This window comes from Sturnira hondurensis, unplaced genomic scaffold (genome assembly GCF_014824575.4).
Source record: "Sturnira hondurensis isolate 20B ecotype Veracruz unplaced genomic scaffold, ASM1482457v3 Scaffold0023357, whole genome shotgun sequence".
Lineage (NCBI taxonomy): Eukaryota > Metazoa > Chordata > Mammalia > Chiroptera > Phyllostomidae > Sturnira > Sturnira hondurensis.
Window position 1 is genome coordinate 9654855 of NW_028095988.1, and position 19173 is coordinate 9674027.

General features: G+C 43.3%; 1 protein-coding gene across 2 annotated transcripts in view; it reads left to right on the forward strand.

Annotated features, from left to right (window-relative positions):
* Positions 1–13234, forward strand: part of STXBP6 (syntaxin binding protein 6) — a 270879-nt gene extending 257645 nt beyond the window's left edge. The window contains exons 7-8 of one of the 2 annotated variants that reach the window (XR_005065228.1): positions 8494–8500; positions 13223–13234. The gene's annotated coding sequence lies outside the window, so the exon portion shown is untranslated. Of the gene's footprint in view, positions 1–83; positions 96–8493; positions 8501–13222 lie in introns of those variants that run through there. The other variant, XR_005065227.1, reaches the window with a different exon arrangement.
* The last annotated feature ends 5939 nt before the right edge of the window (positions 13235–19173 follow it).

The following is a 19173-nucleotide window of genomic DNA, read 5'->3' on the forward strand; positions in this document are numbered from 1 at the left end:
ATATAGACGTACCCAGGTGTGCAAACCAAGAGCCAGAAGAGACCTTGAGTGTATGTACTCAGCCCAGCAGGTGAATGTCTAAGTCCCCTGGGAGACAATTTCTCTTCACTTCTTTGACCAAGTCAAAGGCACTTCTGAAGCCTACCCCCTGTGCTGGAATTCACCCCTGGCAGCTACCCAACAAGGAATGCATTTCTTCTGTTCAGGAGGACTGAAGACAGACCTATGGGGAACATTAATGATGGCCGTGACATCTGGATAACAAAGTACCTAGTGAAACAACCGCAGAGTCTAGCTTGAGAGGGTCTTTGTGGTAGGCTGAATAACACCCCCAACAGTGAACATGCCCCAGTCTTAGAACCTGGGAACATGTTACCATACATAGCAAAAGCAATGTGCAGATGTGATTAAGTATACTGAGATAAGGAGATCATACTGAGTAATTAAAGTAAGGTAATCAAAGAAACAACTGGGTTAGAGTCTGAAAAAAGCAATATGATGGTGAATGCAGAGACAGAAATTGAAAAATGCTCAAACACTGGCTTTGAAGATGGAAGAAGGAGCCCAGACCAAGGAAAGCAAGCAGCCTCTAGAAGCTAGAAAAGATAAGGAAACAGATTCTGCTCTAGAGCTTCCAGGAGGAACACAGCCTTACCAAAACCTTGATTAGAGGGCTTCTAATTTTCAGAACTACAAAATAACCACCAAATCTGTGGTGATGTATCACAGAAGTGATAGGACACTAATCCAGTCTGTAACCCCCAAGGTGAGGTGTGAACTCTCAGGAGGGATCTCCCACAAGGGGGTCCCTCTGAAACCAGAGAGAACCAATAGCTCCTCTCAGGTCAAACTTGGTTGTCATTAACAAACATATTGAGATTTCTGGATCTCTCCTGGGGGGTAGAAATAGCAATTCAGACCCCAACCTCCAGGACAAATACATACAAAGAGAAATAAAATTTTAAGGTAGAATATACTAAATTCCAAGTGGGTCACAAGTTCAGCTAGGGCTTTGGGCGCTCAGAGAAGATCATTCCTCTTGCTAACAATACAAGACTCCTCCTCTTGTTCAGCCTTCCCATGATAAGCAGGGGCGCTGTGCACCCAGGCTTGTCCAGGACACTCTAGGTTTAGATCTGTTTTCCTGATGTAATCATGAATAGGAACATTCATCCTTTCATTCTCCAAGGTGCCTGGCTTCATGGTAAACCTCATGCTCACTCAAATAATAGGACATTAGGCAGGAAGCCACTGGACTTGCCATGCCTTGTTAGAAATAGCTTTAAGCTCAAATCTCAATGCAGAAGAAAAAAATGACCCCCAAGTTTTCATGCCACCAAAATCTTAGTAGAGAACACTTTCAGTCTATTGACTGTGAGTAAAACAGATATTTCAATAATACTTGACAGACCGTACTCGGATTCTCTTCTTGGCAAAGTTGAAATGAGGAAACTTAAATTGCATTGTCTAATAAGATACGGAGATTTTAATGTATGGCATCTGTTTCAGAAGCAACTGAGGAGAGGATTCTTTACTTTGTTTTGTCTTAAACATTTCTTCAGAGTGGATGGTGGGAGGGGGGAGAGGTGGGGCAGGGGAGAGGAGGAAGAGTTGAAGAGGAAGAATATAAGAATACAAGCAAAGCCAGGGTGGAGGGAGACAGTGAGTTCTGGTTTTCTTGCCGTATTTACCAGGCTCCAAGAGCAATCATTTGGTTCCACATTTGAACTTGATTCTCAAGGCGCCATCCTTTCAAAACCATTTGCTGCTCCAAATAGGAGGTGAGGTAGTGAGGTTCTCCCTACTCAGCTCTGAGTCGGTGCCAGGAGGTGCTTCTCAGGGCAGAGGTGAGCACTGGGTGGAACTTCAAATCCATCCATCACGTCAAACCAGGTGTGGGCTGAATCATGTCACTCAAATTGGTCCATGAAAGGATGAAAGGTAAAATGCTGACAAATGAGCACATTTATCAAACCAAAGGAAGCTATTTCGTGTGCTCAAGTTCACACCTACTTCTGAGGGGTGTTGATGAGATTCCACATATTCTAGCTAGTTTTTCTTATCTTCAGGCCAATCTGTTAGCCAGAATTCACACGATATTGAATGGTGTGTGTCTTTTCTTTTCTTGGGGAGGGGGGGAGAGCATCTATTCTCTAGATTTTTTTTAAAGGGGAGGTTTTTAAAGATTTTATTTATTTATCTTTTAGAGGGGAAAGGAAGGAGAGAAGGAGAGAAATATCAATGTATGGTTGCCTCTCCTGCATCCCCCACCGGGAACTGGCCTGCAACCCAGGCATGTGCCCTGACTGGGAATCGAACTGCGATCATCTGGTTCGCAGGCCCGTGCTCCATCCACTGAGCTACACCAGCCAGGGCTCTTCTCTACATTTTTAACTCCCCTTGGTATCTCTCCTTCCCTGGGAGAGTCCACCAGGATTCCAGAGCTGACCTCTGGTTGAGTGACAGTGGTTTTAATTTTGTCTCCTGCAAGTTCTACCTCAACACACCAGCCCTCCTGAGGCAACAATAAATTTTCTCCCAAGATATTTGTGTAGTTTTGTGAGAAGAAGTGGAAGGAGTAAAAAAGAGATTAAAGGGGTGAGGAGAAGCAGCCTGGGATGAGGGGCATGACAAGGAGAAAAATACAAAGAGAGGGGTGGAGTGGCCGAGGTGGGGGGAAAGGACAGTAAAAGTCTGGGTCAGCACAGGCCCTGTGTCCCCTCCACATTTTAAAATATTTTATTTATTTATTTTTAGAGAGGTAGAGAAACATCAATGTATGGTTGCCTTTTGTGCATCCCCTGCTGGTAGTTAGCCTGCAAGGAACCGGCCTGCAACCCAGGCATGTGCCCCGACTGGGAATCGAACCACAATCACCGGGTTCGCAGGCCTGCGCTCAATCCACTGAGCTATGCCAGCCAGGGCCCCTCCACATTTTAAGGACTCACACAAGCTGCAAACAGGCCGGTGGGAAGTCATAACATTCACCAAACCTTTGACAGCCCCTATTCTTTACAGAGGCTGTGAACAATGGCCTGCCTGCCAGTGTCTGACTGAAATAATAGCTGTACCTACAGGATCATTTGGAAGACAGATGGCGGAGGCAATCCCCATTCATCTGCCAGCGGCCCTTTCGTAATTCTCACTGCGCCTCAGCCCGGATGCAAAGGCAGTACAGCCTTGCTGCTTCTCTAAGTTCATTAGGTGGCTGTTGTGTTAAAGACAGTTCCCCATCTCAACCCTGTCCTGCTCCTCCACCCCAGACCCACTGTGCCAGCCCTACTCCAGGGTGCTTTTGAGAAAGCCTTTGGCACTTTTGGAAAAAGCAGTCCTCCAAAATTTAAAAGCCTCGATGTTTGCCAAGTAGAGATCCTTTTTTATTTTTATTTCTTTCTTCCTTTTCTTTCTTCTCTCCTCTTTCCCAAGATGATACTGCAGGTCCAAAAAGCAGTCTCTCTCCTTCTATACTATTTGCTGCTTCCATGATCTTGCTTATCAGTGATCTATATTTCACTGGGTGATTTTTTTCTTTATCAAGTTGCCATTTTCTATGGAAAGTACTAGACATGTTTGTTATCGTTTCCATAGCAGGCATTATGCCAAAGACTTCCTCTCAATGCAGGGTTTCTGAATTTAGAGAACTTTCAAGAGCTTCATATATTATCATTTCAGTACCTATCTGAGATCCTTGCTTGTCATTCAAAAGTTTTGGAGGACTTCCGCATGGATGGGAACAGGAGCAAGGGTGGGAAGAACGGGAGGCCCTACAACGGAAGGCAGCTCATCACGCGTGGATCTGCGCAGTGACACAGGGCCCCACACTCACTCCAGGACTCTGCAGTCACCGTCTTGAAATTCTTCATTATTTTTTAACAAGAGCCCTCACTTTTGTTTTGTACTGAGCCCCTCTAACTAGTAGCTGGTCTGCTACAGGTGTTGGAAAAGGGGAACATTCACAGGGGCCCAGGAAGGAGTGCCTCCTACGCCAAAGTTGAGGCTCTGGAAACTCCACACATAATAACAGAGGTTAGCCAGTGGGGGAGAGGCTAAAGTCAGTACATGCAGCAAGGGAAACATAGGCAGCAAATATAGTTAGTGTCTATCTGAGCACTAGCCTGGTGTGGCCTGCATTTGAAGTGCTGGCACAATCAAGTTTGTGACCCTAAGGACAGGGGGGAGACCCCAGATCACTGTCAATTCACCAGGGTAACAGCACCACTGGTGACTCTTTAGGGAAACATTGGCTGCCATCAGGCCAGTTATGTACCAATTCCACTAAAACTCCAGCAGAAAATGTGTTAGAAGAGTTTTTAAGAAACACGGCTGGGATATAAGTGGGAGCCTGTAAAGGGAAGGATTTGAAAGCCATACTGCAGAGTACGGGGATGCTCTTGAATATTTGGACTAGAAGGGTAACTGCTAGAGCTCTGGTTGCCCCAAGAAAGGAAGTAGTCTTTGTAGACCCACTGGGCTGTTTGTTCAAAGCACCTGTATGTAACAGATAACTCCTACCTCCTTCCCCTTGGGGCATCTCTCCCTCCCACCACTCTCCTTGCTCCACTGCCTCTCCCACCCACAAACACACCACAGAAAAAGTCCAGCTGTTGTCTCCAAGTTTAACCCCCACTGCTGCCTTGACTTTTCTCAGGCTCAGGTCACTGACCATGCTTCTTCAGTCCATTACATGGGACATGTCTGAAGTCATGCCTCTTACCTCTTCCAGGTTGCTTAGCTGAGCAATCCCACCAATGACCTGCCTGTGGGAGGCAGAATTCTAAGAATGACCCCAATGACCCCTGGCCTTGTATAAGCTCCCACTGTACATGTGGAGGGAACCTGTGACTATGATGAGATGCCATGCGTGCAGTTACTCTCTGTTATTCGACAAAGGGATCCTGCAGATGTGATTAAGATTACTAATCAGAAACGGTGGGCCTAATCCAGGCACCTGAGCCCTTTAAAAGCAGAGTTTTCTCCAGCTGGTAGCAGAAAGGCAAGTCAAAGAGAATGAAGCACAGGACTTAATGACCCAATGCTGCTTTGAAGAGGGAGGGTGCATGTGAGAAGCAGAAAAGGACAGCAGTGAGGAAATGGAGACCACAGGCCTACAGCCGCTAGGCACTGAATCCCACCAACAACATGAATGATTAGCAGGCTCTTCCCCAGAACCTTCAGGTTGGAGTCTAGTCCTGCCAACATCTTCATTGTGCATCACTAATGTTTAATGCATTGCTGCTAGTCCTCAAAGGGCAAGTGCTTCCCTGGGACCACACTTCCTAGGTTTTTTGGGAAGAGAGGCTTCCTCTGCTTTCTTTCAAGACTTGCATTTCGGCCTGGTTGTTCCTGAGCAGGCAACTGCACACAAACTTTATTGACCAAGAAGAGGTCACAGACAGTGGTTTCTGTGCTGAGGGTGAGGAGAACTTCGCCCCATGCTATTGCCAGCCCCACTCTTCCCACCCCTACTCAGTTACTTTATGCAAAGTAAGAAAGAGCAAAGCACAGGCAACTCACAGTTAGAACTTATATATTGTGCAAAAAACACACAACTTATTATTATAAGGACTGAATAGATATAATCTCTTTCCTCAGAGAATTGGCCATTTAAAACCATAGATGGAATGTGCAAAGCAAAGGACTGTAAAATACATGCAAAATGAATGTGCAAGGCTTTTAAATATCTCCTTGGGATTGCTATATTGTCTTAGCCAGAGGAGAGTCCAGTGTCATTAAAAATGGAATTATTTTTAAAGGTCACTTTCTCAATATCAAACTCCATGTCCATGCCAAATTCTAGCAGGGCATTTGGCCCATTCTGTTATCTCCCTACGAGTCTGATTCTTGTCTTACTCCTATCTTGGAAATGTAATGCATCGCTGAGATTGTTCTGAGTTTATGTTGTGTTCACTTCTAATGTGTGCTAAATGATTGGAAATGGGAAGCAGATGGACGCTTGGCCCAGTGATTCAACTCCATCACCTCAATTAGATGGTGTTGATTAAGGCTTCCATGAGGTCCTTCTTCTCACTGCCAAGTGAAGCGCTCTCCAGTGGGGTTCCTCAAGGCATTTGAGAACTAATGGTTTATTCAGTTCCTCCTTTGTTTGCACTTATTCACAGATACTGAACAAACAGGAGCCGAGCTGTCTCTGTCTCTTTGGTTTTTCTCTAACAGTTTGGTTATTTGACTTTCCTTTCTGGCAGGAGTTGAAACAGAGTAAAAGAGAATTTGGGATAGCCCCTGGCTGAACTTTGCTTCCTATTTTGAGTTAGCAGGATTTAGTTAGGGAAGGGGGACATCTTCTAGAAAGAGAGCATCAGACCTTTAGGAGAGTACTGGACACTGACCTCAGCCAGTGACTTTTTCTTTTAAAGATTTTATTTATTTATTTTTAGAGAGAGGGGAAGAGAAGGAGAAAGAGATGGAAAGAAATATTGATCAGCTGTCTCTAACATGCTCCCCAGCCAGGGACCTGGCCTACAACCCAGGCATGTGCCCTGACGGGGAATTGAACTAGTGACCTTTCAGTTTACAGGATGATGCCCAACTCACTGAGTCACACGTCAGGGCTCAGTTGGTGACCTCTATTACTAAGAGACAGAGCAAGAGTTTGGAGACTGACAGGTCAGAGTTTGAATTGTGGCTCGCCTGGTTATTAGCTGTAAACTGTGGTGTACCAGTAAAATTTTAATAACCCACTTTTACAATAAATAAATAAGATCTTGAATTGTCACGTGTGCCAATTTGTGTGGTGTAAATACTCCCACCATGGCTGATTTTAAGCTACCAACGTGACATCACTGAATGCAAGGTTAGAAAGATATTTATACCACTGGCTCTCATAGCCGGTGGCACTGATTCAGCCACTAGGCACTGAATCCCACCAACAACATGAATGATTAGCAGGCTCTTCCCCAGAACCTTCAGGTTGGAGTCTAGTCCTGCCAACATCTTCATTGTGTTGGTGGGATCTTCATCTTCATCAACATCTCCTACCCTACCATAAGCTGACTCCAAAACACCACTGGCTTAAGTACCAGTTTCATCATCTGTGTGAAAGGGATAAGGTATTTGGTAGGGTTATTATAGAATTAAAGTAATAACTGCAAAGGGACTACAACAGAGCCTGACCCACACTAGGGGCTCAATAAATTGTCACTATATACTACTGTCTTAAGCTAGGCTTTATAAAGTGATTTCACATTGCTGAGCACTCTAAAAAGTCAGAGCATCAAACTTGAAAAGTTAGGAACTAAATTTCTTTGTACAGGTATCCAGGGGATTGATTCACCCTAATCAAGCCCATAAAGAGTATTTATATAAATCACAATGCCAATTTATATTGTACTTTGATTTACTGTGTATACAGAATAATAATTTTCCAAACTGAAATTGGGTCCCTTGACCTAAGAAAGAATTTCTTTTTGTTGTTTAGAAATTTGTTCCTATGCTATGAAAGCGTGAGTGTTAATTGTATTGAATAGCTTAATTAATCATCTGGATTAAAAAATTAAATTGGCACTGCCCCAGAAAATTCCTGGCCCATACTGACATTCATATATTCCCTAGCCTGAGATCCAAGACTAGCAACCTGCACTGGTCTCTGAGCAGGTAGCCAGCACTCAGGTTGGCCCTGCAGAAGGTAGAAGAGTGGATGCTGGAATGAGCACCAGCTAGGAACATGATAGTGCGTTTTTAGACATCTTAAATTTGAGTTGAAAATGCCCATAGGACAGTTGGGTTTATGATGATAAAGGTGAGGGCCGCGGTGAAACCTAGAGACAGTTGTTGACTCCATGAGAGCAGATGAGATCACCTGGGCACAGTGAGAAGGCCAAGGATGGTGGCAGGATGCAGCAACATTGAAGGGTCGGCAAAGAAAGAGGATCCTCTTAAAGGAGACCTAGACATGATTTTAGGTATCAAGAAAAGTGGTTTGAGCCCTGGCTGGTGTAGCTCAGTGGATTGAGCGCGGGCCTGCGAACCACACGATCGCAGTTTGATTCCCAGTCAGGGCACATGCCTGGGTTGCAGGCCAGTTCTCAGTTCCCGGTTCCTGGCAGCGGATGCATGAGAGGCAACCATACATTGATATTTCTCTCCCTCTCTCCTTCCCTTCCCCTCTAAAGATAAATAAATAAAATCCTTAAAAAAATAAATTTTAAAAAAAGTTTTAAATAAAGAAAAGTGGTTTGAGAATGCCAAGACAGGAAGAGTTTAAATGAGTAGTGTCAAATTCTGCTGAGATGTTCAAAAATAAAGATGTGTTTTTATGCATTTGGTGAAAGTTAGGGTCGTGGTGGTCTTAAAATAGTTTAGTGTATCTTAACATTGTTTAGTGATGGATTTGGGGAAGATAAGTCAGATTGCAGTGAAGTGAAGAATTTGTGGAAGCGAGAATTTATAGGAAGTCAACACAAAAATTACCTCAGCCTTTTTGACTTTTAACTTTACTATTGCAATAACATCACAGAGGAAAAAATATTACTGAAGTTCCCTGGTCTCGCTCCCAACAGAATCAATCAATGGGAAACAGCACATTATTGCTTCTGAATGAGAGAGTATCTCTTTTCATAATGGGGACATTTAGATGTTCTGCTAATTCAACGCCTTAAACTGGTTGAACATCTGTGGGCACTTTATCTTAATTAATGAGGATATTTTGAAGAGCGCAGCTTAAAGGAATTTTACGACTAGGCGAGTTCTAGTCATTGCTGAGTTTCCTAACTCCTACCCTACCACAGTCCCTTCTTTCCTTCCCATCCCGTTCTCCCCAAGCCCCCCCTTTCTCCCGCCTCTGCTCTTGGAAGGTACTTCAATTTGTGCGGATACAAAACTATATGTAGTTATATTTTGTCTCTTTTGATATTTGTTTTATCTATATAGTTTTTTGTTTATGTAACTTATATTTATGTATTGGTTATTAATTTTGTCTGCAACCAACTTATTATTTAATTAGAATCTTGGAAAGGAAGGTTGGCAATATCTCTTAGAGGGGGAAGGGGAAATGCAGACACAGCTATTAGTTGTGAGTTTGTGATCCATGTCAAGTCGAATCACAGAAGGGCTCTCTGAGCTTCCAGAAGTAGACTACAGTGGCAGTCACGTTTCCTCTTTGCAGTCTGCAGCAGGACAATTCAGCATATGAACTTTCAGTCCATTTGCCTGGTGGTGGTGTTGCTGTCGCCAAGACCACTGCTGAAGCTGATGACATTGCAGAAGGAGGATGCATTGATGTTCTTCCTTATACTTTTTTAAACTTCTTGCTAGCATTACCTCCCTGTTGTTCTTCATGACTGTGGTTCTGTGTCCATCTGTTTTCAGGTATTAGGAACCTGAAAGAACTTCACTTGTCTTTAGGAACCAGTAGATCCGTATCCATCCAAACAGCCTATGAAAGCTGTTTATCTCTAAAGATCCCTCTTGGGTGGAGACATTACACCTGGCAGGGACTCCCATAAACTCCTCTGTAACAGAATATCCTATAGCTCTTTTCCTTCCTTCAGACACTCACTCACCCATTTATTCATTTGGTCAACAACTATTTATTGAGCACCCACTACTTTCAAGACACTGGAAAACAAGGTCCTGGAGATACAGCAATGAACAAAATAGATACTGTCCTTGGCTTCATGAAAACTGTATTCTATCCACTTTGCTTAATCTCTTGCTGCCCTTACAGGTACACCTTTCTTAGGAGAGAGAACAAAGAAAATTTCATTATAAAAAGGCTATCCTTAAAAATTTTGTGATAACAACTACCATTGGTTGAACACCAGTGGAAATGAAGGTGATGGAGTTAAGAAGGAGAATGGATGGTGGCTTTGGGATGGAAGGAGATACATGCTACTGTCCGAGCCTGAGGGAAACCAAGAAACCTACACCTACCCACCAATCAATTGGATTGTAAAACAATGTAAAATGATAAAAGAAATAGAGTTACACATAAGTTAAAAGTGCATAATGGTACTCATAATCTTTCTTTGTATTTATTTTCTATCTCATGAAGACTTAGTTTACTGATGTTGTCCTAGAATAAATATAATTATGACTTCTACTTCACACATCATCTGATTTTAGATACTTCTGACTGTTGCATTGGGTTTTCAATAGGATACTCTTCTGGGAAACAGGTTTTCCCTCTCTCTGCAACCCCACGCACCTGGCTCAAGTATTTGGTAATGTACACCTGCAAGAGTGTGTTCACGGGGGATACTCCATCCCTGATTTGAACCCCATTACTCCAATTAGCAAACACAGGCCCAGAGCAGTCCTTTATCTCCCAATCTCCTTTGATCTTTTAACTGTTTTACCAGGTCTCTCCTTTTCATGCCTGATACAGGCAGAGAAGATGCATAAAAAATTTATTGGATGAATAAATTTTGTTTCTACTTCTATCTTCTTTCTCAGATAAGACATGTTTGTTACTTTCATAGAAGAAGCATCTGAATAAATTTAAAGAAACATCAGTTCAAGCCTCCATTTCAATATGTCCAGCTATGAATGAAAAAAATGTTTATTTTCTAATTCTGTTTCTTTAGCACTGACTGGTTAGTAACCTAAAAATGGGCTTGGATTATCCTCCATGCACCAGAAAGAAAAGCAGATGGTTTGCTAGATCCAGGAATTCCCAGGAGCTATCTCTATTACTCAACAGATCATTAATTTGGAGCTTCAAAACCAGAAGTGAGCACTAAGACATCTAAACCAAGAGCTGGTTGGTCCCTGCCTTCAAAGAAATTGGTAATGATTAGGATTCTCACTATCAATAAACTGAAAGAATGAAACTGTCAATAACCTCAAAGAATGAAAGCTCAAGAACAAAAGCTATTATTCACTATTTTAAAAAAACCTGACAATTGAATGCATGTAAGATAACGGGATGAGGCTGCCCCTCTCCCCATCCTCCAAGCAGAGAACACAGGAGGGACCCTCTCTTGCCCAGACGTGTTTATCCCAGATTCTGGGTAGGATTTAGAATCCCAGGAGGGCAGTGCTGCAGTGTGGAGTGGCACCGTGTTGGCTGGAGGAAATTTCAGTGATCATCTTGGCAGCTTCATTCTCTAGAAATCTAGAATTCTAAAACCACCAAGTGACTCACAAAAGCCCCCAGAAATACAGCCTAAAGTATAGCAAGTATTTTTTGAATGCACGGTTGAATTTCGAAGAAAGCAGGGAAATTCCAAAAGGGCCCTGCAAGCAGAGGTGTGAGCTGAAGTAGGAATGAGTATCCTGCTTCAGGAACTAAGACACTTGGGTTTTAATGGCAGTGCTGGGAGAGGAAACAAAGCCTTGGGCCCAGGCAAAGAAGGGAGTGGGAGACCCCACATAAATCCAGGTCTGTCAAAGGCCTACACCCTGGAGAAAAGACACAATAAGAAAAGAAATTATCTTACCAGCAAAGGGAAACAAAGAAGCTGGTCTATCTGGACATGGATTCTGGTTAGAAATTTTGCAAAATATTTCCTGTGAGAATTTGTAATCATAAGCCTGACCTCATGTGGGTTGGTCATTCTAATCTACCTGCAGGGTCCAGGCAACCCCTACAAAAACATTTTTTTATCCTTTCCTGGGCAAGTGTATACTCATACTTAAGTTGCTATAATAATAACCTGAGTTAGTTGTTAATGCTTGGATTAGAAAGAAATAGTAGCTGACGAGCACATAGTTTTATATCTCGAGTGCTTATTTTATATATTTATAAGTCTTTACCTACTTAATCAACTTGTACAAAATTAATTCATAGTGTAATTAAATCCCTTGCAAGCACCTCCTTTGGTCGTCCTTCTAAAACTTGAGGTAGAGAAAATGTCTCTGTTGCTGAGAGATACTTGAATTTGGGTGGCTCCAGCCAACCTGCCATGTCCGCCCTCTCCTGGTACTTTGGCAGGAAGTGGTCCTGGTTACATGGGCCAGGTCACAGTATGTTCTAACAGGTGAGAAACCTTTTAATATCTAGGAACCAGGCCCTCCTTCAAGTCAACAAAACTGAGTGCTTAAAATGAGTGTTGCTTCAGACCTACAGTAAAATAAAGTCAGTTTTATCTTCCCAGAAATGTGCTTGTTCAGATCACCCCACTTTTCCTTGACATGCCCTCCAGTATCTTGATCCCCATTTCCTTAACTTCACCCACCCTGCATGCTAGCCTGAAATCTCAGCTCGAACCAGATCACTGTAGTCAACATTATTCACCCTGGGGGGTATTTTGTTCCGTACCAGTTCCATTAAGTTGTCCGCTAACACCCTTCCTTACATGGTTCTGGCAGAGAGTTGGCCAAAAGAGGAACTTGTATGAGACTTGAAGGGCAGAAGTGAAGCAGCATCCGTTACTTGCCGAAGGTCAAGATTAGATGCGGTGGCTGAAAATTGCAAAGGGGCCAGTTAATTCCAGCTCCTTCCCCTCTGTGTCCAGCTCTTCTTCCTGTTGATCCTGTTGACAAGGACAGCTCCAGGTCTCTCCCAGGCACTTGCTGCCAGACACTTGCTGCCCACAGACCTCCCATGGCCTCCTCCTTTTCTAAGTCCCGTTGTGGAGGCCAGATGCACTTGATGTTTCATACAGACTGGATATTGACTCTTTTTCTGGTTCTCTAACTTCTTCCTGGACCTTCACCTCTCCCTACTGTCCAACAGCTAAGTTAGGTCTACTTCCTATAATAAACCCTTTATCCCATGGTGAATACTGGTTTTGTTTCTCTGATTAAACCCTTACTGATTTGCTCTGCTACCTGGTATCCAAGAGTCCTGTAATATAAAACTGGGTGATAAGTAATTGAAATATTGGGATTTAAGCTGAGCATCTTTTTCCTTGGACAATGGAAGTGATGAAATCAGACAGAAAAGGTGAGATGGGACTTCTCCAAAAGGGAGAGTACTGACTGCTACAGTCTGTAAAGTTTCTTATCAGATTAGCTGGTTTTGCTGGTTCAAAACATCATTTCTATGTTCTGCTGCCTCTGTCCCGCTCCTCAGACCATTTAATGCTCAGATTCGCAGGCTCCAGGCCAAGACAGAACGCCAAGCAGCCTTGCCCTCACGGCTGCCTTCCACGCCCCACCACACCCCCATTCCTGTGCTTTGCATTCCTTTCTCTCCCACGCCTAGGGCCTGTAGAAATCACACCATTCTACTCGCTCTGAAAAGAGCTGTTTTTAAGTTATGGTGTTTCTTTTCCTATTTCATTTTTTAAATCCTCATCCAGAATATATTTATTGATTTTAGGGAGAAAGAAAGAGGTGGGGAGAGAAAGAGAGTAAGTTTGTTCTATCGGTTGCCTCCCATACTCGCCCTGACCAGGAATCAAACCCACAACCTTTTGGTGTGTGGGACGATGCTCCAACCATCTGAGCCACCAGAGCTGAGTTGTCACTTTTTTTAAAGGTATTTCACTGGTATGTGAAAGGGGCACACCAACTAAAAAAACAGTAATCTTCATCTTGGCACACATTTCTCACGCAGCTAGGCCACTCAGGCAATTCCCATCTAGACTTTTTTACAGAATGATTTTGTAGCATTTCCATTTATTACACATTTAATTGCCTTTTAATTGGTGCAGCTGTTTTCAGCATGTTGAGGCATATTGGAAAGAGCTTCCTTAGAACCTGTTTCAGGCTCAGTGCCTGCCCTGGATTACATTACCGTCGCCCAAACTTTGTGCTTGAGCCTTCAAGTTTAATCAAAAGTTTACATCTGGATTGTGAACAATACATCCGCTCCTCCCTCCTCCCGTTTCTTTCCCCTTTCTTTCTTCTGTTCTCCAGGGCTTATTCAGACAGAATTTAAATTTAGTTTTATCTTCTCACTCTTACATCCACCACCTTCGGTTTTCATTTCTCTTCCTGCTGAAATTATTCTTCTAATGATTTTTATGCAGTTTTAAAAATATTTTATTTATTTATTTTAGAAAGCGGAAGGGAGGGAGAGAGAGAGGGAGAGAAACATCAAAGTGTGGTTGCCTCTTGAGCACCCCTTATGGGGGACCTGGCCAGCAACCCAGGCATGTGCCCTGACTGGAATTAAACCAGTGACCCTTTGGTTTGCAGCCGGCGTTCAATCCACTGAGTGAGCCCCACCAGCCAGGGCTCACGTGGTTTTTTTATGCTAAATCTTCTGGGGTCTAGTATGACTGACAATATCTTCAGTTTACCATCATATTTAAATGATTAGATGGAAAATTTTGGATTGAAGTTCTCTTTTTCATACTTTAAAAATATTACCAATTTTGTTATATCCAAGATTTTTGAAAATACTGATGTCATCTCTTCATTTTCCTTTGAAGATGATCTACGGTTTTTTCCTCCAAATGATTTCAGGATTTTGCCTTTACGTTCTTGTTTCAGGTGTGTGCACCTCTGTGTTTAAACCTCTCCTGCCTAACCCACTACGAGCATTTTCTGTCTAGGTTATTAACATACTCTATATTGGCTTTCTATTGCTGTATAACAAACGCAACAAAACGTAATTGTTTAAAGCATAAACTTTTATCGATTCTTATTTTATAGGTTGGTAATTTGGGCTGAGTTCTGCAAGTGGTTCCCCTGTAGTCAGCTGTTAATCAGCCAAATGGTTCTGCCTGATGTCAGCTGGAAAAATGGATCAGCTGGGCCACCTTTTCCCACCATCCACCTGGTTAGCTTGGGTGTGTTCACATGGGAGCTCACGCTTTTAAAAGTAGCAAAAGATGACCAGTTGTGCAGCACTTTTAAAGTCTCTGTCTGCATTGATTTCCTCTTGTCTCATTGGCTCAAACAAGCTAGTCGGCCAAGCTTAGACTCCGTGTGGAGGGGGCCCCCAAAGGCCTGTGGCTATCTGGAGGTGGAACAATTTGGGGACATTACTGTCAAATCCACCACATTCTCCTTCAATTCTGGAAACATTTTTTGATTGCTATTTTCCAGCATTTTCTTTACTACATGTATTTTTATCTTCTTCTGAGATTCCTAACTTACACATGTTAACTTCCATTTTTATCCTCCTCTCTTAACTTTTATTTTTATAGGCTCAATTATTTTAATATGTCTTAGAATCTTCTGGGAGAGTTCTTGGCCTAATCATTTATTTTATTTGTTCACTTCATGGCTATATCCATTCTATTATCGAAATGAACTTCTGAGTTCCTTGTCTTAACAATCGTATTTTTCATGTCTAGCATCTTCAATCAGGTTTTCTCTGACCGTTCTTTCCTCATGATTCTAAAATCCCCCCTCATCCTATTGAGGATATTTCCTGATTAGGAAATAAACATATTTCCTATGTTTATTTTCAAACTGACTCTGTCTGGTTTATTAAATCTGCATTCTCTCCTATACAACCTCCCTCTGTTGCTTTTCTCGGAGAATGTAGGTATAGAGTCACCTTCCCTCCATGACTCTCGTTAGCATGGAAGTATCAATAGCCTTGGCTGATGGTGGGTATCTGGAAGAAAGAGGAAAAGCTTGTGTTCTTATTTTTGCCTCTCCTGCTGGTTTCGGGGGCAGATGGTGTGTCAAGACCATACCTCAGGGCTGCACTGTTCCCTCTTTACTCCCAAGCTCCCCAGAAAGCAGCACTGCCCCTCAAGGCAGCTTCTTCCAGTTTCCAAGATAACAACTGACATTTCCTGAACACTTAGTACATACCAGTTCGGTTTTAAGTACTTTTATAGGGATTGCATCCTTTAAACCATCCTAAGGGTTGTATAGTCTTATTATGTCCATTTTAGAGATGAGAAAACAAAGACAGATGTAACCAAGAGCAGAAGTAACTTTCCAAAAGTCACAGAGCAATGTGTAGTGGAGACAGGATTAAAATCTGGGTCATTGGCTTTAGAACCCGTGCTCTTAACTCTTGCACCGTGGGCCAAGGAGCCTGAGAAAGAGGGAGCCTCTGGAATCAGGCCTTTGGCCGCCCTGATTTATTATCTGCTCTCCACCCAGGGTTCTTCTCTGTTGTTACCCTGAAGTTTCTAGCAGGTTCCGGGCCAGCAAAACTGTTTTTCTGCCTGGCAAGCAATTTTTGCCCTTAGCAATGTAAAACTGAGCAGGATACAACTAGAAACATTTTTCTGTAATCTGCTTCCAAAGTTGACACCAGATCTTCCATCCCTCCTCACACTCGCTTCCCCCACACCTCCTATGCACACCCACCCACCCACACACACACACACACACACACACTAGACCCAATCACACTCTTCCTCCCCAGAATCTTTTCACCTTTCCCCCCCATGTTATTAAATACATTAAACTTGTTTATGTGACATCTTTGGGGATGGTTCAGGGGAGGCAACCAGCATCTCATATTAGGTCATGTTAGGCAGGAAACATCTGTATATGTAACTTCCCAAGTAATGTGTTCACTAACCCGAGCCCCGAAGAACATCTAACTCTGTGAGCGCCAACCTCTGCTCTTCATCAGATATTTCCTTCCGGCTCATATGCAGTTACCAAAATCAACACAGAAATTCTACTATTATATCAGTCTTCAAAATGTCTTCATCTCCTGCAGAGACGGATCTCCATATACACTCACACCCATATAAACACCCAGATTCGGGGCAAAACTTAACTTGGTAACAGGCAACATTTTTGAGTCCTTCCTACCACTGCCTCAGATAACTTTTTCATTCTTGGTACTGATGACTGACCCCGGATGCTTTGAGCACTTTTCACGTATTTCTTGAATAATGCAGGCATTAAGCCCTCTCTCTAGCTGCATTTAAAAGGGTGCCAAGCTTCATACTAACTATAGTCCTTCTACATACGTGCAGAACTGCACCTGTTGGCCCAGGCTAGGCCTGCTGGTCCTACTGTTGCTCCTCACCTGAGTTATAATCATCTTTCAAAGTTTAGTTCAAATGCTTCTACCTCCAGGAAGCCGTCCCTCATTGCTCAGCCCAAAGTGCAATGCACAGGCCCTGAACATGCACAGGTTCAAATGTGTACGGTTTGCGCTCCTTCTCTGTGAGCTCCTTCTCTGCATTCTGGTTCTCCAGACCATCTGCGGGGCCGTCTGCAGTCCCTCACGTGACTAACCCAGAGATCAGAGATGAAGACATTGGGGTTCTGACCCTCCCCCCACTCTCACATCCCTCTTCCTTCTCCAGTTTATTCCAGCTACACACATAGTTTAGATTTGCACTGGGAATATAATTATTCATGAGTTATATTTTAGATGCCAAACCTGACTGTTGTACACTCAGTTTCATGACTTTCAACCAGCCACTTTATTTACATGATCTTTATTTTCCTCATCTACACAGAGAGGAGGCTGTCTAGGTGATTTTTGAGGCTCAGCCTATGATTCAGGTTGTGGTTACCTTTAGGTCAGGGACCTCAGGACCTGATTGTGTTTGTTTGTTTGTTTGTTTTTGGCCCCTACAGCAAATATTGGTGCTTAATATTATTATATTCATCAAGAAATCGGTGATTATCTTAAGTGCCTTTGTAGTCCTAATTCTTCAGTAGGTGGGCCCTGATCTAGTGAGTTGCTATCACAGGCCTATTTTTGGAAATGAGCTCTGAAACACAGAGGTTAAACTCATCAGCAGGCCCTATTTTTTCAGGGGAGTCCAAGTTTCTCATGACTGGCCTGTGCTGAGAAGCTTCCCTAAGAAACTGTCCTCTAGGTAGCAATAGATAAATCGAGATGTGATCCAAGTCGCATAGTCTTACACCTAAGTTATCACAATTTCCATTTTTCCAGAAATTGGAGTCAAGACCCTGAGGATAACCAGTTCCATCCAGGGCATTTTATGGGGTTTTGGGGGGGCAGAGGCCTTCCTGAGAGTCACCGTGAGGTTAGGATATGGCGGCAGAAGGAGAAATCGGCTCCTTCCTGAGGATGAAGCCCTAGTGCCAGAAGCACGCCTCCCACGGATGACGGCAGACGAGGGAGGGAGCTGGCTTCAAATGCAGGAGCCCAAACTCCCTTGGGGATCTCTGATGATATAAGGAACAAACAATCATCTACGGTCAACCTGGAAAGGGGAGACAGGAGCCCCTAAAACACCCCAACCAGTAACTGTGCGACTCCTCCCCAAAACCTGGTGTTTCTAAGAGAACTTAACCAGCCAAATTGCCCAAAGCTCATTCCCTATGCAGGCACGTCATGGATAAGCTGGCTCTCTGCTGTCACATCAGTTAAAACCCAGCCAAGCAGTGGGAATTCTCTGTATTTTCTTCTATTATTAGAATCCAATTACCATCTGGTGGTATGCTATAGGAAAGTGCTATTTTTCTGCATCAGCAAACATAAATGTAGCAGTCTGGTGAGCAAGCTGGGAGTTTTCAGAGCTTAGGGTAAAAGGTAGAGAAATGATTTTATTTCTGCCCAAAGAATCTCATGCCCCTTCCATTCCCCTGGCTTCAGGATATAGTTGGTTGAATTTGCCTTATGAAAGCAAAGACCTTATTCTGGTGTCATGCTGACCTTCAGGATGGGAAACCCACTGCCCAGGCCCAAGCCCATGCATTCTGGTCTGTTTTCTTCACTGTGCCTAGCTGTTTCCATCCCCCTTGAATGAAACCCCAACAACCACCAGATATCTTTCTTCAGGAGATACAAAGTTCTTCGAGAACTGCTAACTTGAGGCAAGAATGAACAGCTACTGGCCCTGATGCTCAACCCTCTTCTCCTCCCTTGACCTTGGTCCCCAGAGTGAGGGGAAGCCACAGGCTGCTTCATGGTAAATGGTTTGATGGAAATAGTTGTATGCATTTTAGATGAATATAAACAATCTGCTGGATGTTCAGCTAAAAGATGCTCTAGGCAAACTCCTGAGATGATTTGTTCTACTGAGGTTAGAAAAGAGGTTACGCCTAGAGTCTTAGACAGCCTGAAACTTCCTTGAATGCTCACAGGGAGCAGAATAAGGGGAAGCATTGCTGGAGTGGTGGCAGAGGCGGAGCTGGAAGAGAAAGCCAAGAGATGGCATGCGTTTATCTCAGATCTTCTAGATGCCTCTGGATTAAAAAATTTTGTTCCTGTTGCTTTCAGCCATTGAAATTCCTAATTTGACTCTTTTTGATTCACTACATTCTGTCTTTTTCTTCATGGAAATACAACAGATGTCGCAGGTGGAAAGTCACTGAAGAAGGTCAGGAAACAGGCTCCAGGGTCCTTAAGTTGTACACTCAGTGGGCTGCCTCCAAGCCCATGTTGTCCCTGTGTTCCCAGGGAATTCCTTTGTCTGG